Raw genomic sequence first — 24,062 nt, 5'->3', positions numbered from 1 at the left:
ACCACCAAACGTCTAATTTAGGGCCGGGCTTATGGAAATTGGACTTAATATACTGCTTGTCCCCTTTCTTCCAGAGTACCTTAACAGCCTCTTTGAGTTGGGGAACGTAATTCACCAGTAAAGGTGTTCGGCCAAAACCAGGACTGAAAAATGTCTGTTGAAACAACATGTGATGTGACGTCTAGCTCCAAAAACAAATGAGGATGTATTTGAAAAATGTAAAAATGGACGTATGTAAGGATGTTTCCTGCATTTTCAACACAACCGAGATCTTACAGAGATTAGAGAGCTGGTGGTTTGAACGCAGTTCGTCTTCAAGCAAATGGGCACACCTTGCATTAAAGAAGGCAAATAAATGCACAGGTCATTCGAAAATATATGATCACTTGTACATTAAGAAAAAGAGTGGCCTTGAGCAGTGATGTGCATTTTGGAGAATATTAATGAAATGAAACGTCAGTTTGTGTCTGCGATCATGTGAGTATGTGTGTGTAGCTGGTTTTAGGCTATTCGGTTGACGCTAGCAGCAAATGCACAGGGAAGTCCCACCAACAATCAGTCGGGAAAAGCAGTTAAGTACAGAAAGTATAATGAAACTAAAGGCCAGCACAAACATACAGGCACAGTCATGTCTGCTCTGCATGAGCGCCATCTGAAAATACAACAGCTGAACAGCACAAAGAGCAACAGTGTGTGGTGCCAGAAAAATGTAATGTCAGGGATGCTGCTATTTCAAGAGCTTCACTTCTGTAGCTTTTCAAAGAGCCATCAAGTTCTGAACAACAAAGGCAATTGAAGTGAACGGCATTGATGCAGTGGCAACACTCAGATAGGTCAGACAGCGACATGAAAGACAGAAGTAAACTAACAAAACATTCCTGGTTACAGCACTTTATTTTAACCCTTATTTAGCAGTTGGAAGCAGTGATTATACACTTAATAGATGGTTTATGACACATCATAATTACCTATAACTGGTAAATTTAACAGTTAATGAATAATGAATGCTTTATATCATATAAAATGAGATGTCCTAATGGCCCATATATCAATGATTTGTGCGATGTTTTGTGGACTAAGCAACTAAATCTGACTGTCTGTTGGTATGGAGGTGAGAAGAAAATAACAGAATTTTAATTTTTTGTTTTTTGTTTACTTTATTTTGTTTTGTCTTTGTTTTTATCATGTTATGATACATCTACTTGAACTTGCTGGAGCTGGCATCACTTTTAGCACAAAGTCTGCGCTTGTTTAGTTTTTATGAGGTAATATCGTGCAGACTTTAGAAATCATTCTGTACTACAGTGATATGATAAAGTAATACTGACAAAAACAGGATGCACACTTGATGTTCACACTGATGGATTGTACACTTAAAGCCAATGACAGCCTGGAACATCAGGCTGTGTAGCATTTGAAAATAGTCTGCAGAAATGTTAAGTATATATGAGCTGCGGGTGAGGAGGTAAAACTTGCACACACTGGCATGATGTTTTGTATAAAATATGGGAGTTCAAAGCCATACATTTAAACACGCTGCACATTATATAAGCAGAAGCACAAAGAGAAAACATCTGATTCTGAGATGGAAGGATACGGAACATTATCCGAGTATGCTGTACATTTGCACTCAAATCTGCACAGTGTGTTTCTGCATTAAATTGCAATTTGTGGTTCACTGTGTGGCTACAAACACCCTATTTTAATTCATACTGTTTCCGTTGTGCATAACCGTTCTGTCCCACACCACAGCCCAGTTATGCAGAGGGCAATCCTTTGTATACACAGGGAACTGGTACACACAAATGTGATGCTTTGCATTAAATCACCTTAACAAAACATGCAATTGGCCAACAGTCTTTCTCATACTCTCTCTGCATTTGAATAAAAATGCACCTTGAAAGGGAGGGGGGAGAGAGGAAGAGAGAGAAGCCCTGAAATGTACGCTTGTCTGTCCTCAATATCCTCACCAATTTATTCCGCCTGTCTGTCAGCACTGCCATCCATCTGTAACACGAAGACAATGATGAAGCTGTCTCTCATTTGGCAGCTGCGGCCACTTGTCAGGAGCCAACCAACTCCTTTGCATGCAATGCGTGCATGCCAGCCTACCTTGCAGAAGGCCAGTCTTCATATTAAGCAGGTAGAGCTGGTTGGAGACAATCAGTAATGGAGGCGTGAAGCTTGCTACGGTAGAAGAAAGGGGAGGGGTGAGCATGAATTATTCCATCTGTGGTTCTGAGCAGAGCTGACATCTGCATACGACAATGCAATCAGACCAGCCTTGAGCAGCTGCCAAGACAGGTGGACAGTAATGCACGAATGCAGATTTGAAAAATGTCTGGCTGGCCGTGCCAAAAACGAGGCATCACAACAGCAACAACAATAGCAACAACAACAAAAAAGACATCAAGGTGACACATCCTGTATGCATGAAAAGCAACAATAAAAAGTTGGAAAGGCGACAAGAGAGCAGCAACTGATGATGAATACGCCCAGAGGAAGAAAAAACACACACCTACTATAGCAATGTTTCGCAGAACAATGGCCACTTCCGCATGAGCGTATGTCAAGACAGCCCCATAAACAGGTGTGTCTGGATACTTTTGTCTCCATAGTGTATTTTTCTCAGCCAAACCACAATCATGTGCTGCTGACCGCTGAACAGCTGGGCATACAGGCTTTGTTCAGGGGCACCTTCATGCTGCTAGCAAAGGGAGGAGAGAGATTTACACTTTCCCTTCACCTGCCGTGCTGTTTTGCCACCCTGGCTTTGCAGCCACAGCCCCACTTCTCAATTGGCCAATTGAAAGGGTGCAAACATACTGACAAAGCACCTTGTCTCATCTGCCCAGCTTAGGCTTTTCCCAGATATTTGTGGATGTACACCTTTCCCTCTGACTCTCAAAGGAAGAGTCGGTGATGGATGGAGTCCGAGCAACTGACAAAACTGAAGAGGACACTTTCTCATGTTGTTGTGGAGACACTTTCATCAACCGGAGGATGTGTCCGACTGGATGGTGGAAGGATATATGAAAGGGGATAAGTGAACTTTGCTTCACACACTCCACCAAAGCTCAAATACTCTCCAGTGTCCAATTCGCATGTCACTGACACTCACAAACAAAAAAAGCAAATATTTATTATGCGCACATATACACTGAAACACAAATAAATTTTGTGCACTGACATCTTAATCTTCTCGACTGAGCGGAGAAACCTTCCAGAGAACACCACAGTTGACTGCACAAGGTGTCTGCTTCTACTGCTATTCGTTAGGAAACCAGTCCGAGATCTGAAATGGAAATGGGGTGAGATCTATTTTAGGGGACAAGTTTAAGTTAGAGTAAACATGGGAACAGTATGAGAGTAGCCTTAGCTTATGGGTTAAAGAGAGGCCAACACAGAGCAACGTTAAACATCCACAAACTGGTGCTTCATTTTAGTAAAAGTAGTTGATTGTGTTTAGCCTTCAGACAGACAAGAACTTTCTGGCTTTTCAAACATTCACTCAGGAACTTCCTGCATTAGTATGCTCAGAAAGATGAGGAATGAAACAAATACGTTTTGTTCATCTTTAGCCACAGCAGCAGCGTGGCTTTTTACCCACTGAGGATTTTCCTTCACCACGAGAATATAGACACATTTTGCTCAGATAACACTCGTAAAAAGCATATTATCTGTTCTGAATGCAGTTCAGCTGACTTTCCACTCGACTCTAAACATGCCATTGCCCCATCACATGTATTTGGAGAACTGGTTTCTATATTCCAGGATGGGGTCCCAGTTGATCCAGTCTAAGTTGCTCAGCAGGTAGAGGGCACATACACTGAAAAAGATCTTCAGGCTTCTCTGCTTTTACACCCATAGAGCATTTGAGTCCCTCTCTGGCTGAGTCAGCTGACTTCCTGCTGGCTCCCCATGCACACAAATGACATAGAAATAGTTTACAGATATGGCTCAGTGAGACTTTTATTATATGTTACTGAGCATCAGTTTGTGGCGCTCAGAAAAATATCCATCACTTATTCGAAAGCCTTCAGAGAAGAGCAGCATATTAACACACATGTTCAACTATCACATATGGGTGTCCACATACTTTTGATCAATAGTGTGGTTAAACAGGCCTCTGACTAGGTCAAAGATGAAAAGGCAGGCCAGAAACACAAAAGAGACAGAACGAGACAGAAGAGACTGATTTATTGACAACAATGTGGAGACGGGATGGATCTGGGCATCGAGGGAGCATTCCTCCCCGAACAGACGTGATGCGGAGACAGAGAGAAACAGAAATGTGGCAACGAGGAGAACAAGAAAGGAAACGGGGCAGACAATCAGACAGGGAAAACCAGGGCAAATGCTTCATAGTGAGAAAAAATGATGACGGAAGATCAACAAATAGATCGACGATAGACGAAGTGAAGGACAAACAAAAGAGAGAAGAAGTTACAAAAGGGATAACAAAGGGAGATAAAAGACTGGGAAGAGAGGAATGACTGAGAAAAGAGAGAAGGGATTAGGGGAAGGGAAGCAAGAGAGGGCAGGAAAAGTTGAAAAAGCAACAGAAAGAAGAGACAGAGGGAGAAAGAAAGATCACAAGGGAGACAGAAGTGAGACAAAATAGTACTGACGCAGATAGAGAAGGGAGGGGGAGATAAAGAAAGAAAAAAGGAGGCAACAGCTTTTCTAGGCCAGCCAGGAGGAGAGTGCCAGCTGTGTTTATCTGACCTTTGACCTCAAGGCCACTCCAATCTCTACAAGACCTCAGTCTGACTAGCAGGCACTCACACACACACACACATACACTCTCATAGTGTATGTATCACACCACAGTGCGGCTGCAAACAGTGGATTACTGAAGCACTACTTTACATGATTAAAACAGAGCAAAGGTTAGACCCACCGACCAGGCAGGAAACACAGACACACCTGGAGGAAAACCAATCATCCAACTGAGTAGCAGTGCACACATCCGTTTTTTTAATCCAGTCATTTACAGCTGAGTCTTCTCCTTCATTTTGGGACATTAGTACAGTTTTTTTCCACATCTCCAAGCACCCAGTATTGTTTTTCCCATTGTGATCTTCTAATTAAGGCTTTTGCAAATGAGAAAATTGTGGAAAAAAAAAATAACACCTAGAATGAGGCGTTCCCCTGCAATCAGTCCACAAACTAGTATTAATCCGCAGCTGAAATTAGTCCAACAAATTTAATCTTGTTTAAGTAACATTTGCTCAAAACTAAATTGACCACCTGTTTCAAGAAACACTAAACCAGTGGGTTTGGGACTGAGGGCCACAGACAGGGTGGGGAAGTCAAGAACCAACGAGGGACAGACTAAGAAGTGTTTCCTTTCTGTACATGGAAGTTGGGAGGTTCACCAGAGACAGGTTTTAAAAAAGAGTGGTCAAAATCAAGGCGGCAAAGGCTGAGATATCCCCACTTTTTTTCCCAGGCGCTGATCAAGCTCCAAAAATGTTGGATACTACATTTCCCATGATGCAACCAATAGCATCTTTCTGTTAAACCTGCTAAACCTTCCTGCTTGGTGAATGTCTTTCAAGTTCCACACCCCAATTTGTAACGCAGGCTTTCATGACATTGGGATTATTTTCTTAGACTTGACAGAGACGGAGACATTACACAACTGTTTTCACAGACTTAGTCGCATTAACCAGGTTGAGTAAACTAACTTATTTTTAAAAGCAGTCAACTGATTTTTCCACCTATGTAAAAGGTTTGTTTACATCAGGAAAGTTTGTAAAAGTAAGTCATAAAAACTATGACCACTGCATTGAAGTATGAATAAATCTTTGATTCATATGCACACATGCTTTTGGGTCTTTGACTGGATAATGGAATAAATTAAATATTTTAAAGGGCATCATTACGTATATTCAGTTTCACTATCTTGTCATTTTCCCTCAGTATCTCCAAAGAAACAAATGTGTGTGAATTGTAGAAAACCAAAGAGGGGAAGTTTTTCTGCCTTTTGTGCCAGAAGAGGAGAGCTGCTCCCTAATCCTGCAGCCCTGGCCTCTGGCAATCAGCTCCTCTCACAGGGTATGTACACACACACACACACACACACACACACACACACACACTTACACACAATGTGTAGGCCAGATCAAAGCCTGACAACCTCCACAGACCCCCACTACAGCCTGAAATATGTCTCCGGGCCTCCACGCCTCACCTCTTTCTCTCGTTTTTATGCCATATTTTCTCATCTGTTGATTGTTGCCTACCTCTCACCCTTTATATCCTCTGTCCCCAAGCCTCTATTTCGTTATCTCCTCCGTTTCTCTTTCCTTCAGATGTGTATCTCTTTCTATCACCGTGAAATATGTGCAGCTGGATTTAGCTTCTTCCTCCTTAGCACTCAGCACAAGAGAAGCAGCTGGTTTTACACAACTCGAGGAAGTTGGATGGATGGATTGGAGGGGGGCTGGGCGGGGGCAAAGAGGTAGATGGGAAAAGAGATATGGGGAGTGAGAGACAGAAATATGGGAGAAGGTGACAGAGAAAGAGTGGGGCATGGGGAGAGAAAATGTAAAAAGTAGAGTGAGACACAAGAGAAGAGATCTGCAGAAGATAGAGTGCCTGAAGCAGAAAATAAGTTTGTGGAGGTCAACTCATAGTAAGACATGGATCTAAAGAACATTGTCATTGGAAGTCATCTGGGGTTTTGCAGAGTTAACCAATATCAAAAACTACCATCTTCCCCTGTTTCAGTTTCAGGGTCCCGGTGATGTGCACGCTGGTTGACTGCCACACTGTTATGGCTTCTAAGGACACTTGAACAGAAAGTCATAGCCATCATAACACCTGTGCCTTCCCCATAATGACAAGTCAAAATGGCTGTTACGGTTGTTGAACTTGTCCCGCTTCCCAGGAATTACATTCATACACCACTGCGATATGATCATTACAAATACGCACTATGCAGCAAACAGCGGGAGGAGGTCAGGGTGGCTGCACAGGACGCTGACAGCAGAGTTCAGAATTCACATCCTGAATGGCTGCATGTGGTTTGGTTTAGCGAACGCACTTTGGTGAAGCTTGGGGAAAGATAGTAGCTTCAGCTGAATGTTAATAAGAAACAAGTCGTGCCTTCTTATTCACGTCACAGTGGACTCTGTTCTGTGTCATACCAAGACAGGTGCGTAAAGGTTAATTATGTCATAGAACACTAATACGTTCAACATTTGCAACTTGCCAGATACATTTATGAATATTTCCTTATTACATAACCAGGAAATACAAGTCAGGCGGTCATCAGATTTCTCCAAAAATATATTTGCTGTCTAATCAAGGCTATTTAGCCTTAATTTCTAGGCATGACTTCAAAAGGCACAGTTGAAATCAGTGGTATGTTTATGTTAGTTCCCGTTCTAGTTTTGGTGTACCTGCGGCTGTTTTCCCGTTATACAGGAAGTTGCACGTTTGTCTCTGCTTTGAGCTTCCAGAAGACCCTGAGCAAAACAAACAACATTCATTCGAGCTCCTGATACACAGAAATGAAACGCACAGAGAAAAAGATGAGGATATGCAGACAGGAGTAGGCAGCAGGGGTTAAAAGCTCGGGGTTTTTCCGCAGGCAGCAGAAGAGGCACTTTGTTTAGATTAAACATAAAACAAACTACATTGCGAGGGCTGCCAACAACAACCATCGGGGCTGAAAAGAAAAGAGTGCCACCTCTCATCAACATGAATTCCATGAAGAGAGACAGCGCAGCATCGCCCACGCAGCCTCGACTGAAAGAAAAAGCAGAAATCTTCGGGATTACCACATTAAACTCACCCTCACTCACCACAGATGAGCACACTGACTAAACATTTGGAATCTTCTGGCATCTTTCACATCGTTTAATCACACCTATACTTAACATATTAATTTGGCATTTGAGGATTAGTTTCGTAAATTACAGTGGCGACTGCTGATTTCCATGATAGATAGAGTGCTTTGGGTTTTAGCACACCCGCTCTTGGAATGAGTCACAGCATTATACTTCTCAGACTGAGACAAACAGAGATTAGTGGGCTTACCTACTGCCACACAGGTAGACACTCTGTCAAACACACAGGCATGACACACAAGGACACACACACACACACACAAGCACCAAAGGCATGTGAACAGATCCAGTACTGTTGTAGTCAATTTCAACAGCAACAACAACACAAAAAAATGAAAACTGTATTCCAACTGTTTTACTGAGCAGAAATTAAGGTGTTTGAGTTTAAAATCGGCCCGCTATAAGAGCACTTTTGTATCACATCCAGCGATGCATTGGCGAGAAATGAGGCTTTAAATTTACCGTGATGAAAACCATTTTGCAACTGTGTGGTTTAAGCATATGCAGCTTGTGCAAGAGGCGTACATTTCAAAATGTGCGTTACTAAACCGCTGGATTGTGCCGAGTTGTCTCGAGGAAGTTACAATGCAGACAGAGAAACGTGCCATCAGCTAAAATTTCATATAAACTGCCCAGAGCTTAAAACAAACATGTGATGCTGGAGCTGAAGCAGCATGTGCAGTTTAAGATGAACGTGGATTATTTGAATCTAAAAAGAAAAAAAATACAATAAAAATTTATCATAATGTTGAGCTTCATAAAACAGTCTGTAAACCTGATGGCAGATTACTGTGCATATTTAATTTATTGTTTTCGATGTCTGGTGAGATTATTGGTCATTTAAAGGCAGGACTGCATCCCAGAATTTCTGGTTGGGTTGGGTTTTATTTTGAATTGATTAAATTAAACTTTATTGTCATGAGTGCCAAATGCTAAAAATCATTAAATCATTAATCATTATGGTCACGATAATTGGAAGTGAACATTGATTTTATCTGCCTGTATGGCACACTGACAACATAAAAAACACAGTGCAAAGGAATATTTTTACAAAAATAAAAGCTGAACATTAACATGAACATCCCTGAAGCTGTGTTGTGCTTGTGTTATACTGCTGCACTTATGTAATGCGTATCAAATGATTCCAACATCTCCACAATACTTTTTGCAGTTAATTCCTCTTCATCAAAATCTTGTGTTAACATTATTTAATTTAATGAACGTTAACTATCTCAAATTTTGTTATTTTTACAGTGTGAACATTTCAAAATGATCACCAGTGGAGCTTGCAGGTTAACCCCTGACCAGGGTAGTCAACTACTTGTTGTTTCCAGAGCCTTTAAACACATCTCGCAGCCTTCGTGGAGATGGTTTGTCCGCTATCACATCACCAAAGCATGGAGCTCGAATGGTGTGATAACCGGCTGTCGTATATGGAGGGTCTCAGTTCAAATTATGTACCCTTAAAGTTTTTCCAGCCATGGACGATGACCTGCCATCTGTTACATGACTAAAAACACACAGTTAGGTTACAAAATGGGGTGTGTGCGTGTGTGTGTGTGTGTGTGTGTGTGTGTGTGTGTGTTGGGATTGTTTCCTAGCAGAATTTACCTTCAGACTGTGTCCATTATGTTGGCATGACGCTGTATACTGTCAGCTACAGTGAGTCAAACGACAGAGCTCAAATTACAACACATACATACATACCCTAACATACACAGACAGACACAAAGAAACACACGCCCTGACACACTCACACACACACACACACACACACCTCTCATGCTCAACACAACCCACAGCAGTCTACTGCGCACATTGTCTGCTGCTCCCGAAAACGAATTAGTCACACATGTTTGCATTTGTACACAATCCCTCCCAGAAACAAACACAACAGCCAGTCAGGGTCAAGCGTACGTGTGCAAACACAGATGTATGCGTGTATGAACACACTCACATAACGTGCACGTGCACACCTATGCACACACACACGCACACAGAGAAACACGTGAGGATGTTTAAATGCACACACGTGAAGACAAACCTGCCAACGTGCACACACGCATGTACAGACAGACGGACAGACACACACACACACACACACACACACACACACACACACACACACAAACACACACACACACAAACACACACACACTACACTGGTGGTCCTGCTTGCAGAAGAACTAAAGCTCTGTCTCTTTTGTCTCTCGTGGGAGGCCCAGACAAAAGCAACAACCTGACAGGTAAACAAGCCGTCATGTTTGGGCAGACCTACCTGAGAAAGGCTCTCGCCCTTCTCAGCCTCACCCGACACACTCTCCTCCCACCTCTCTCCCACCGTCACTGGCTCAGGTCTGTGTCTTTTCTTCCCCGACGCTCCTACCTTTAACCCGCGTCCGTCCAGCCCCATAAACTTGAAGGGAAATGTTTATGTTCGAATAAGAGGCCTGACAGGTGAAAACACACTGTATGGAAGCCATATTGGATAAAGCACCAACCAACTGTATTTCTGAACCTACAACATGATTCCACATAAGTTATGTTCTGTTTCTGAGTCAAAACTGCACATTTGCTCACCGATTACTACAACAGTGTTCAGATATTAAAGTGAATCTTAGAGGGCATGTGTCATATGTATCTGATTAGCACACTGGTTGTATTTCATATCTCTAGCATGTAGTGTTAGCAATGTGCAATGTGCATTTACTGAAGTATCGTGCAAATTTGAGATATTTGTGCTTTGTACCGTAATTTTCTGCACCTCCACTACATTTCAAGACTTTGCAGGTTAAGATTTGACACAAACAAGTTTATAAATTGCACTGTTAAAGATCAAACCAGGGGTCCCTAACTTTTTTGGCCCCTTAAAACAACTGCTGGAATCCTCTTATCATGTTTCAAATGTCTTGAGGTGTCAGTAGTTCTATCAGAAAGGAAGCATCCCCCTCAGACCTTCTCAAGTGGTTTCACTGAATTAAGCGTTTGAAATTAAATATCCAAATTTTCAGAAAAAAGCAAAAGAACCACTGGACTAAACTACCAAACTGCATATGAGGAAGGTTAGTTCCACCTCAAGCAACTACAACATTGAAATTCTGCTTGTGTTGATGCATTGCTAATAATAATTTATGATGAAAAATATAATGCCACAGAGGGCAGTCTTCCTGAAAAAATACTTCTACTTTTGACACAAGTACATGTTGCTGCAATTTGTATTTTTACTTAAATAGGATTTTAAATACAGGATTTTTCTACATTGTTGTATTGGTATTTTTAAGATAAGGGCGCAGAGAGATCAGAGTATTTCTGCTAATGGATGAAAAACTGCAGTGTAAAGAGACACAATAACATAGTGGTGTTCTTGGTCTTTTTAGCACAAACTGTAGTGATACTGTAGGTGTCACTTATTTGCAAATGAGAAGGAACGCGACTCTATCTGAATATCCCAAAAATATTCACCTACTATATAAAATGAACGAAACTTCAGCTGCTTCCCCACTTATTTTAATCCGTTAGACAATATTTGCTCCACTGGGGCTTTTTTTTTTTTATTTGAATGTTGGCTTCATTTTAGATCTTATACATGATTCTTAGGAGATTAATCATGCGATGGCTCTTGTGTCATGTTCATTGTTTCACTACACACCACACAGGGCCTTGGAAATTCACCCCAAAAGGATGGATTAAAAAAAAGAAAAGAAAATAAAAATGTGATAATCTGGCCAGTCGAGTATTTATGCAAGGTGTCTTACAGAGTGACTTGAAGTATAGTCAAGGTTCAGCTCAAAAGCTCTTGTTGATTACTTGATGGCCCTTTCATTTTTTAATCATGCTGTAGTATATTTGTTAATTTGTTATGTCTAAGATTATTGCACCTCCAGATCCCAGAGCATGTTTCATTCAAATGATGCTTCAGAGGTTTTTCTATTAAAGAATAAACTCTCCGTTGCTAAGCTGAAAATGTGGGATTTTTTTTGCCAGCAGCTTCAGTCCGGAAATAGCAGCACAACATTTCCATACTGGTCAAATATTCATTATTTTTTATTACAATGGGTTTCAAAATTCTTGGAAAACACTGAATGTTTGTCCATTTTGACATGGAAACTGAAATTCATCACAATAATTAACGAATATTGCTCAAACCCAAATTATCAGCACATTAGGCCACTGACATTTGGTTTGATGTGTGCATAATCCTCCCTCACACGCAGCTATCTTAAGTGCAAAGAAATGCACACACACACTCATATGCACACTCTGAAGCAGCAAATCCCTGTCAACTTCAGCCTTTCCAAACAATTCAAAACATTTGGGAATAAAAGTCTTGCAGCGTAAGACAAGAGTCTAACAAAAGCCACCCACACCTGCTTTATCACTGGAATGTATTTCTAGTGTTTCCCTCCAACTAAACACTGGGAACCAGTTTGTTCATTCTGCACAGCAGATGTCAGAAGACCACGATCACAGGGACCGAGAGGGAGGAAGAGAGCAACAGGCACAAAAAACTGACAACAAAACAAACGTGGAGTGCAAAGAAAGAAGAAGTTCAGACAGACCAAAAAAAGGATATGGTCAGGGATTTAGTGGAGAGTATGCAAAGGTAACTTTAATTCAGTTTTTCTCTAGAGGTGTGCTGTTAATACAATTTTTAATTATAGCGCTGAGAGAAACACAATTTTATTTGGGCAAGACAGAGCAATTCTATTTAAAGCTGAACTACTGCCAATAAATAATTCTTACTCTTACTAACTGAAAGGTTAAAGTTCAGAAAAAGCAAAAGAAATACATCCTTATGTTTCAGTGACTTTTATTAACCTGATGCAAGGGTACAAATGTTTATTACTGTAACCATGACAACTGGGGTCCGCTAACCTTAACAACGCAGTAACTTCGGCCTAAACCTAAAAACTAAAAAACAAAAATCAACTGATTAGTGTGGATGACAGTTTTTGTTTGTTTTGTTCAAGTGCCTGCTCATCTGCATGTTAATTTAACTCTTTCACAGCTACTGGAAATTTTGTGCCCCATTTGGTAATTGATTTGCTCGTTGCCCTCAAGTGCCCGCCCTACTCTGCCTCTGATTGGTTAATATTTTTTGTCTTCTTTGCAGTGTGCAAGTGAGGGAAAAAAGCACAGGGCTGGCTTGGTGGACAACGGCAGGCTTGCTAGCTGAGACATCACAGCTCTCGTAAACAGAAGATTGGGGTTTTGTCTTTCAAAAGGACTTTGCTGTGTGTACTTAACGTCTTGTCAAGTGTTGTACGCCATTCTGAGACCAAACACCAGAAAAGACAGACAAAACTGAAACAATCAAACATGACATGTCCAGGTATGGGGAGCCAGCAAACACTCTCAAAGACTTTGCCACTGCTCAAAAGCATGTTACTGAAGCAAGCTATTGCATTGCCAATGCATTGCAAAAGGTAGAAATTCATTCACTGATGGCAGACGGATGTTAAGCTTTCCTCTGTAGCTCAGACTCCAGTGCATAATACACCAAGAAAACCTTTGTGCAAAAAGTTCAAATTCAGACCTTAATGAGGTTGTGGTTTGGCTACAGAGGTGAAGGTTGTTAACTTCCAGTCTCCGCTCGAGGAAGTGGACTGCTCATACAAAGATATCCCTCTCCGCTCATCAGTTAGGTGGCTAAGCAGCGGAAACATTTTGGAGAGGATACTCAGCTCCTTTGATACCATAAAGGTTTTCCTGGCTGAGAAAGGCTTGAAGACAAAAAGTGGGTTGTGAAACTTCTGTTTCTCACAAATATTACTCACCTTAACAAGCTTCATCTCCAACTGCAAGATTCAGGGCAAACTGTTTTGGACACGAGAGACGAGGAAGCACCTTCACCCAAAACAAAGTCAGTGGAGAGCTGAATCGACGTGGGAAATGCTCTCTTCTTTCTGGGAAACACTACCACGTTTGTCCACAGAGGTTGTCACAATCAACCCAAAATGAAAGTTCCTCATAGTTGTTTTAATAAGCTAAGCTTTACCTGTTCATGCCTGAACTCATGGGACAGTATGTGAGAATAGGCCTGGCAAGAGAGAGAGCCGTATAAATGAATGCATTAAAATGCTTTATGATGATCACCAGTGAGGACACGCTTTATTGGAAGCTGCAGCATCAGACAAGACTGATTGCAGCAAAGAGTTGAACATGAGAAGCCACGTGAAGCTGTTTGCGTGAGCTGCTGTGAGAAAACACTCTTTCCTAACTGAGGATAACCAGAGTCCCTCAGTTCATCCTCCTCCTCCTCCCTAACTCCTCTTTAACCTGGCCTGCTCAGTCAGGCTACTGTGTGTATGTGTGTTTGCATTTGTGTGTGTGTATATACCTGTGTTAATCCATACCTGTGTCTGCGTGTCTGGCTCAGTACACAGCATGGTGGGAAAGTATGAAGAGGAGAAAATGGAGGGAAGGAGGAAACCAGTTGCTCCCTCTCACATCAAGAGCTAAAATTTATAGAAGCCTCTCATAATTATGGCCAAAATTGAAATTTATCTAATATTTTATGGTTCTTCAAAACATTAAAACGGCATCTGACTTGCAAAAAATGTTGATCATCCATTTTTGGTGTTGGTTTCAGTGGAGAGTAAGATAAAACACTGTTTTCTTACATCTTTTCAGCCTGGATAAAAATAAGCATCTGGCAGAAAGACGGTCATAGATCAAACATTTTTGTGGCGTGTTTTACAAATCATACTTGTTATTAGGATACAGTAGTCCTAATTCCGTGGATAGTTTTGCCCTTACCCTTAAGGATGTGGTGCTCATATATAACACTTTACAAAGAGAGACACTGAACTGATGTCCCCTTTACAAAGAAGGGGCTCAGTATTTTGATTGATGAACTTGAAAGAAAGGGTTTTATTTCTCCACAAGTATGTTTCTGCTTTAAAGAGAAGGCTTCAGAAGAAGCTCCAGGCCTCTGTGTGCTTTTATTGGCCTTGCTAATGACATGGTGTTTGTGCAATTTTTTTTTCTTCTTTTTTTTTTTTTTATCAGAAGCCAGAACGTGAGAAGGAGCTAAAGTGCTTCTTGCTAAAGACGTTCAGCTTTAGAGCAGCAGATACCGTTTTATCTGACAATCAAGATAAAACTGCCAGGGTGAGTTCACTGCTCCGGCCTTTCCCACTATCCATTCCCATACCTGGATCATGTGGAATTCCCAGAGAAGGGCAGTAAATTGTCCATTGGGGCGACGTTGTCCTCTCCCTCCTGAATACCTTTCACTCTGAGAAAAAGAGACAAGAGAGGAGGCATGTTGAGTTTCACCTACTTGTCCTTTCTGAAAAACACATACATCACTTTTATTTTTTAAGGGAGGATGTGAGTCTGAGTGTGTGTGTGCATGTGTGTGTGTGTGTGTGTGCGCGCTTGCATGTAAATATGTGCTTGACTATGTTCAGTCCACGACTTTCTCAGGTCCAAGGACTTCCCAGATTAAGTGAGCAGGGAGCGGGATGCTTTGTGAGAAATAAAATATGCGGTTGACCTTTTGTTGATAGACAAACACAGCCAATGTTCCTGAACAAATATGTAGAGGAGGCTCACTCAACCTCAGTGGTTTGTGTCGATCAATATATGAAGCTTACTTGACGCAGATAAACTTGAACTTCGCCAAGAACACGTCACCTCAATACATGCTATTTTGATGTATTAACCTCTAAGAAAGGAATGAAATCCACACGTGGTTTGATAAAGTCACACTGTGGTGAACCGTTCGCATTCATTAGGCTGTTGGATGGGAGACCCACGTTTGATTCCATAAAAGTCTGTAAGCTCTTTTCATTGGCATAACTCAGTAATACAGCAAACCTGTAAAACGTGAATCTTGTACCAAAAGGCACACTTGACTTTTAACTACGAACATTTTGTCCATTAATGAAAACCATAACAATTCTAAATCTGCTTATTTGCTGTGACAAGACTCCAGGAAGTCACTGCTCCCATCCAAGACAAGTAGCCGTTTTTCAGTTTTTGTACAGATTCAGCAAAGATACGTGTTATTTAATGTGCTTTAGAGGTGCCAGTAAGTGGATTTGTTTAGCTTCGGGCAGAGTCAGGCTAGCTGTTTCCAATTTTTTCCAATTTTTGTGCTAAGCTAAGCTAAGCTAACTACCTCCTGGCTGTAGCTTCACATTTAAGAGACAAATATGAGCTATCGAAGTATCTATCTTCTTGTGTCATTCTCAGCAAGAAAATGAATACTGCTTGCATTTTCGGAAGAGTTTCAGCCGACAGCAGCTTTGACTATAGCCAAAGTATTTCTTTAACAGCTCTTTTTACGGTTCACGGTTTTGAGTCATATTTCTGCGCAGCATGTAGGGAGTCAGCTGTAGCTCTGCAGCAAAGTCTAAGTCTCCTTCAACACCATATGGCAGTGTTGCGTATTCATTCAAATTCGAAAGCATTTACGTTCCCAGCTGAGTGGCAGTCGTGACAGAAAATGGAAATGGACTTGCTAGATCAACACAACACTGTTGTGGCCAAAGGATACTCTCACAGCAGCAAAGCTAATATGAGGTTCAAGTCAAGTTTAGAGTGGCCTTTGTGACAAATGATGACAAACTGATTGAAAACATATTAAACACAAACACACAAGAGACATTAAACACACAAGAGACGTTATATATCCCTCCCATCAGGTGTGGGACCACTTCAATATCACTGCAGGAGGAGCTGAATTACACAGCTGGGAAGAAGAAAACCCGGGTTACCTTGCATACCCGGCTGTCACTGCGACTAGACTCAAATAAACAAAAGGAAATGGATGGATGGATGGATGGATGGATGGATTCTGGGGGGCTGGGGCTTGTTTTTTGACGTGTGCTTTGCTTTCTGTTTGTAAACTGAAAGTAATCTTGCTGAAAGAACCAATGAGCTTTGGTACTTCCTATTTTACTACAACTACTGATGGAATTTCAATCAATCCATTTCTGGTGGATGAATTAGTGGGTAATATGAAGCAGCAGAGGCAAACCAGTCCCAACTTATCCAGTGCTTGCATAGCTTGAATAACCTGATTTTGAAAAAAATAAAAAGTGAATCACAGTTATTCACCATAACTGCGGGGCCACCACAGTCACCTGTGGAACATTACCACAATAATTCAGTTCAGAAGCATAAATCATAGAGAGCCTGCAGTCAGCATTTTGCCATGTCAGAGAGCAACCTGGAAACTGCGGCATAACATACGTGTGTGTGTGAGTGCATGTGCTTTGAGGACATACAGCTGTACGAGTGTGTGAGTGAGTCCGTGCACATGTACACGGGAGAGTGTTTATAACTGTTTACACTGTCCAGGTTCAAGTCTTCGCTCGGCCTGGTTCCACTGAGCAGCCAGGTACACTGACAGGCAGGGAGGCCGTGGCAGCTTCTTAATCATTTCTCCCTCCTTTTTGTCTCTCTTTTGACAGTCCTTCGCTCGTCAGACGGCCCACAACGCCGCCCCGGCCTGCTTACCTTTTCAGGGCTCCTGAAGCGAGACTACTAATGCACTTGCTGCTCTCCTCACTACCTCGCCGCCTCGCCCTGAGCTCCAAACTCCCGTGACAGCGCAGGACGCTCACTTTGTCTCCCGTCTTTGTCCAAATATTGTTTCAATATGTATTTTTGGGAATGGTAATGTTTGCTTAATAAATCTTTGTGTCAGGGGAAAACAAAGAGAGCTATAGGTCGAAACCTGGGCGGGTCGGATTGGACACTCTCTCTCTCTCTCTTTTTCTCGTTTACTCTCTACTCTACTTTCCATTCTCTCTCTCTCTCTGCCAGGTTGTTTTTCCAGCCTGCTGTCAGTAGGTTTATATACACATGCATCAGGCCGAGTGCAGAGCCTTCCTCTGAGTAACCTTTGGCAGTTCTCATAACTTGTGTTTTGCTACCTTCACGAGCTCAGCTCGAGCAAGGTGCTGAGAGTGTGCAGATGTACAAAATATCACGGAGAGCATCTCCGTGCCATAAACATTTTGTCGTCATACACATTTCTAACATGATCTGAGAACTTAACATTAGCCGCAAACTCGGGCCAAAAGCTTCAGGCTCTTGGCCCTTATGCCAGAAGCAACTTATCCTGAAATCACTCCTCAAGTACAGTTTTAATGTATTTAAACTGATCTCTTATGAAGGGGATGCTTTATACAAAGGCCAAAAGGATTTTTACAGACACTCTGGGCAGCCCTGGTGAAGTTGACTCGACAGACAAAGAAAGGAGGGGAAGTAATGCACCTCAAATGATGGAAAATTGGACGTGCTCCCTTCTCTTAGCCCAAAAATGAGGAAGTGGATCAGCAACAGTCGACACAGGCCAGAGAAACAGAGAACAAGTTCAAAATCCTCACTGGCAGTGATGGTCAAAAAGTCACTCTGACATCCAGTACCAATGTAATCATTATTCAGCTTTACACAAATGATCTTAAACATATGTTAATTGACCTTTCGAAAAAATAACTTCTTTAAATGAGAATCTATTAAAAAGAAATGAAAGCCTCAACAGTATGAAAAACTGTGCATTAAATGCCATCTATTTGAAAGGAATTACAAACAAGTCCTCCAACCTGAGGGGTAAAATAAGTAGTTTGGATTTGCCTTCAAAAAATGATCTCTCTCTCAGTTTTTCCTCATAGAGCACCATTGTGAAAGAGACATCGGCAAAACTGTAGGCAGGGCACATCCATCCATTTTCTACATCGCTTATCCGTCAGGGTCGCGGGCAGCTGGAGCCTATCCCAGCTAACTATGGGCACGAGGCAGGGTACACCCTGGACTGGACGCCAGTCAATCACAAGGCTGACAGGAGGACATATCATACAGCAAAATATTAGGAATTTTTGAGCAATTCTCATTGGCTTAAATGGCTGGCATCTTTAGGTTCAGCATTTAGTTTATTATATTAGCAAGTGCTCCGCAGTAGCCTGACACGTAACTGCCCATAAAATAGTGAAATTTTTGCATTTTGTGCTTTGTATGACTAATACAAACAAAATTTACCATGTTAATTAGTGAAGGATAGAGCAGCTAGACTAGCTGATTCTCCTTGTTTCCAGTTTTTATGCTACGCTAAGCTAACCAGCTGCTGGCTATATCTTTATGCTTTATATGGATGGACACAAGAGTGGTGTTGATCCTCTCATCTAATTTCCTGCAACAAAACATTTAAGCAAATCTCCACGTCAGTGTCAATCTGTTATCTTAAATTTTGACTAAAGATCCCAGGACCTCATGTGTGAAACGGACCAGAGGACCAGATTTGATTTTAAACCACAAATAATTAGCTATCTATAAATTCTTTACCTGATGTGCAAGTTATATTCTCGAAGCAAAGTCTAAAGTTGATGTCTGTGATTTTCCTGCTGCTTATGTTGACGTATTGCAGTTGGGGATGCATATGCAACCAAGCTGGTGGTGAACTTTGCATGAGCTTTATAAAAGGTGTGAGGAGTTATTGGCCAGACCGCAGTTCTGTCTTTCTGCCTCAGCGACACACTCTCAAAGCTGCATGTTTGACTTTGTTTGTCAACCCACCAAATAATACAAGTTGCCCGACTTCAGCCTCCTCTGCTGTCGCCATGATTTTGTCTTCCAAAAAGTTTGATTTTCCCTCGGTTTGTGGCTATTCCAGACTAAACCCTCATTTGTGCATCTGGCATTATATGCAGGGGAATTTGCAAGGCAGGTGCCATCAATTTATGTTGATCTGAGATTTATAGATCACAGGTGTGTAAGTCACAAAACGGGATTCTTAGGACCTGCTTAAGCAAGGTTTTTAATGCACTACATCTTTTATGAATTAAATGTAAGCACAGCGTTGGAAATTAAATTAAGGCTAAGTTCAGGTATAAATCTAAGAACATTTTTATAAATGAGGCTTCTGGTCAAGATTTAAAAGAAACCAACATTAATCAAATGATCCCAGCATCAAACTCCTTCTGCATTTGCTCATCACATGACAGTCATCATTTGTATCATTTTTTTCAGGATACTTGGGCTAAATGAATTTAATCTGTAAAAAGAAACAATAGTTGGGTAAGATGAAGAAATCCATCCATTTTACTGGCTGTACAGTTTTAAGATCACTTAATTTACCCAAATGTAAAAAAAACAAAAAGCACGCAGTCCTGGTTGAGCCCCTTTGCTCCAAACCAACATTCTCCTGTAATCAGAGCAGCCACATGACCTTGTGGATTTTATTGTCCCTCGCTGGTGACAGAAGCAGACTGAAAGGGGAAGAAGGAGGCGGACAGTTTTTCCTCGACGAGCCAGATGCTAGATTGAAAGCGGGGAAGCAGGGGAGGAGAGAGTACAGTGATCTTAGTGGGACGGCGCAGGGCAGCGCTATCCCAAACACAGCAGAGTGCTATAAGCCTCCGCCATAAATCTCCAAGCTCGCCGAGCCACAGCCAAGCTTGTTCAGTGTGCCGCTCCAGAGGCCAGAATCCAGATGTTGGAGAGAGACAGTAAATAAAACAATCTATCAAAACCAAAGAACCAAAAGAAAAAGGAGGAAAAAAGGAAGATTTTTTAAAGAGACTTATTTGCGTGCGACTGATATTGGAGAGCTGTTTTAAGTGGTTATTGTTGAAGTTGTGTGGGATATACAGCACCAACCAGACACTCATCATGTCCAATACAAACTCCTCCAGTGAGTGAAATCAGTACCTTAATCCCATTTGGGACAACACAGATATTATAGCACCATGCACTCCATGTAGTTTGAGGTGTTTCTGAATACAAAACAGGCCTGTTGCTCTGGATTAGTTTTTATCATTTATAGATGCAGGTGGATTGAAGGGATAAGCAGATATTGAAACCTCATTGTGGACTAAATATCCACAGCTTAAAATCTTACTGTGCAGAGCATAGTGATGGTTTGTTGTTTAAGACCTCTGCCTCTGGACATGAACTCCCACTGGCCTGGGACTGAATCCTGGAGGTCCTATTTGTCTCCTGTGTCCCTGCTGCTGTTGCGTCTTTCTCAGCTTTCAGTTGTCTTGGTGAACAAAGTAAGACGAAGGGAGTGGGACACTCGGATTCCTACAAAACATTTTGATATTAAAGAATTTGACTTTCTGGGCCGTACTGCAGAGGAAGCAGATTATTTGGAGACGCACAGTTTAGCATTTTTACGTGAAAACACACGCGCACACTCGTCTTATCTCGTCTGAAGAGTCACTTAATCTGCCTAAATGAACTTCTAGTGGCAGGTTTGTTCAGTCGCTTGAAGGAAATCAATCACAGGAAGTGGATAATTGTTCCTTGCACAACGTTAGATCTTTTGCTCTTGGCTTTGGTGTGAGGTGACCTCAGACTCACCAGGTTGATGTATGTGAGAGCTCTGTGTGCAGTGTAAAGCTGTCACATAGCAGGATTTCAAGGACTTCTGGGTATTGGAGTTCACATTTTTCAGCTACCTGTTGCCACCATTTGGAGCTGCCGCCTTGCACAAGAGCCTGGTGTCGCTTTGGTTTTCAGGACAAGAATCAGTACATTGTACACTGTGGTATTAATCTCAAGTCCAGCTGATAGTGTTCTGATTTCTGTCAGAGTTTTTTGGAGAGAGATGAATGTTGTTTGCCAAAGAATTTGTGCTTAAACTACAAACTACATGTGATTTTAGTCATTTGATATGTTAAATCTTGAATTTTACTTGATCCTTAATGTCTTGAACAGTTTGTTTTCCTGTTAAATTATCTCATTGATTTTGAGAAGAGAAAAAAAACCCTCTCTCAGACAGAACCACATCAAGTGGAAATTCCCTTGATATCATTTTATGCACATTTGCCACACATTCATACTGATATATGTTGGCTCCGCTAGAATTTTAAATCAAATCTTGAAGTTGATTTTGATAAATCTATCATCAAACACTGAATTGTATTGGGATTAAGTGACTCTGGACTGCAACCCAGTCAGTAATGAGTGAAGTTTAACTGATGATTTACTGTGTTGGATCATCTTAACGCAGCTAAATGTAGCATTAAGTTCAGGAGTGTTCAACCTCCAAAACCACCAAGGAACATTTATTGCAGAGATGTTAAATTCTGGAATGAAAGAAGATGACATTATAGTTATGACTTGTTTGTTTTTCATTTTTTAAGCCAAAGGGGGTGATGGAGAGACATTTTTAAGACAAGCTCAGTTCAACTGTGGTGCCAGAGCAGCCAGTTTTGGTGGTCGGCCCTTTAAATGTTCTACCAAGAAGGAAATATCACTTTAGCCAGCATTAGGTTGATGCTCAGATGAAAAACTGGAAGCTGGACATCCGCTTCTCATCAGCACTAAGCCAAAGAGGCCCACCGAGTTTGGTTAAAGTAGGGAAAAAAGGGATGATTCCTCCTCTTGAAATGATGATCTATGCACCAGACCTGTTTACGTTGGTAATCTCCGAGCTCTTCACAATCAAAACATCGCTAATTTCACTGCCGATTGGAAACTGTGACATCTGCGTTTTCAACACACTTCAAGGGGAGATTGTTTCAAAGGAAAAAAAAAACAGGGCAACTGGGAAGCATCCATTCCTCATAATAGCCCCAGTGATGAGAGGGTGACTTCATCCTCATCCGCTCATATGTTTTGAAGTAGATAAATATCCATAGTAGTGGAAACTTTATGCAGTAAATATCATGGCTTGATGGCAGCATGTCTAACAGGCCATTGTGGATCAGTCTGAGCATCTGGGCAGGTTGGATGGTTGGGTGTTTGGCTTGTTGACATGCAGGCAGACTCTCCGGCTCTGCTCAGAGTCAGAAAAACGGCTGCGACGTTACAAAAAAGGCTTTCCATCCTGTCAAGCCGCCCAGCATCGAGCTTGCAAAATCCTCCTGATTGATTCTACAGAGTCTGGAAGACAAATGGTTCAAAAGCACCTCTCTGCTCCTCACTCAGCGGAAACAGGCCTTGCGTACTAATGCAACACCAGCTCTGCTGCGCTGTGATTGTCCTGGATGTGGAGCTCACAGGTTGAGGGGCTACAGTGACAAGAGGGAGCAGCAAGGCCTGTTTTCTGTGTGTTGGACCAGATTAAAACAGCTGATTCTGCTGTGAACCTGATTCAGAAAGAAACCACACATGATTCAGTGTGTGCCTTAAATGTGCCCTGCACACACACACACACACACGTTAAACCTCGTCCAATCTGAAACCATTCTCCTGACTGGGTGTGAGCTTGTTTTCCACCTTCCCACAGTGTGTATCAGCCCTTCTGTTATTCAGGAATAACTATTTATGCTGCGGGGGTGACCATCAGACAGGCCGTGGCCACAGACACACAGCTCCTCCCCCTTCACACACACACCAAATGGGCTAAATAATCCCTCCACCTATTTACACAGGAGAGATGAGGTCCTGGCCTCACCTTCAGGGCACTACTTAACTCCTCGAGTCACTCGTTGAGTAATCACAGCATTCTCCTACCTGTCTGCCTAATTATAGAGAGAGACAGACAGGGGCAGAGAGAGAGAGACAGGACTCACAGACTCATTATTTAGCAGGCCTCACAGGTGGACAGGCTGAAATTTCAGTTGCCATTTTGGAGACACAGTTGCATTCTGGGGGTCAGTGCTGAGGCCTAATGGGAGTCACCAGTACACACTTGCCTCGTGGCTCCAATCAAACAGACTTTTGCAGTTGCTGCGATGTGCTAAGTCAATATAACTTGGTCACATTCAACTGTTAATTTAGACTTTTACGGCTACAAGAGGTTTTTAGCTCGTTCTTATTGTCTTCTGCTATAATTGAGGCAAATTAATGTTGAGCCTGTCTGGCAGAGTCCAAAGTGCATGTCTGGGTTTTTTCTGCACTGATTCAGGCCTGCTTGTTACTCTGCTGCACTTCACCTGCATGTGCAGCACAAATACTGACACCTCCATTTTGATGCAGGAGTAACCTGGTGTGCTCCTGGGGGAAACAGAAACAGCTGAGAGAGCCCTCGGTGTCTCAGAGAGGCACCATGGGAAGGAGGTCTGTCCGTGTCCTGGAGGGAGGCCCGCAGCTCTCCTTTAATCCCTCCAGGATCCCTCTCTCAGAGCCGAGCTTTGCTTCGTGCGCTGCTCTTGGCCGACTTAAAAAGGAAAGTGTAAGGGTGGGACAAATTTCACACTTTCTCCCATGTCTCAGGCCAAAAGAAGGAGCTTGTAAAGCAAGTATGTGGAGCTGGAAATATTCTCTGCCACACAGACGCTATGGCGGTTCAGTGGT

The 24,062-nt window shown here is 42.0% G+C and overlaps 1 long non-coding RNA gene across 3 annotated transcripts in view; it reads right to left on the bottom strand.

Moving 5' to 3' along the window:
• The window catches only part of LOC124070890, a 122,363-nt gene that overhangs the window by 77,404 nt on the left and 20,897 nt on the right, over positions 1-24,062 (bottom strand). Inside the window, exons 3-4 of one of the 3 annotated variants that reach the window (XR_006845254.1) lie at positions 15,019-15,102; positions 3,153-3,295 (exon numbers count right to left, since the gene is read on the bottom strand). This is a non-coding gene — a long non-coding RNA (uncharacterized LOC124070890). Of the gene's footprint in view, positions 1-3,152; positions 3,296-14,705; positions 15,103-24,062 lie in introns of those variants that run through there. The other 2 variants (XR_006845255.1, XR_006845253.1) reach the window with 2 other exon arrangements.

Source organism: Scatophagus argus, chromosome 14 (assembly GCF_020382885.2).
Source record: "Scatophagus argus isolate fScaArg1 chromosome 14, fScaArg1.pri, whole genome shotgun sequence".
NCBI lineage: Eukaryota > Metazoa > Chordata > Actinopteri > Scatophagidae > Scatophagus > Scatophagus argus.
Note: the sequence above shows the minus strand (reverse complement) of the source record. Positions and strands in the feature narration are given on the sequence as shown.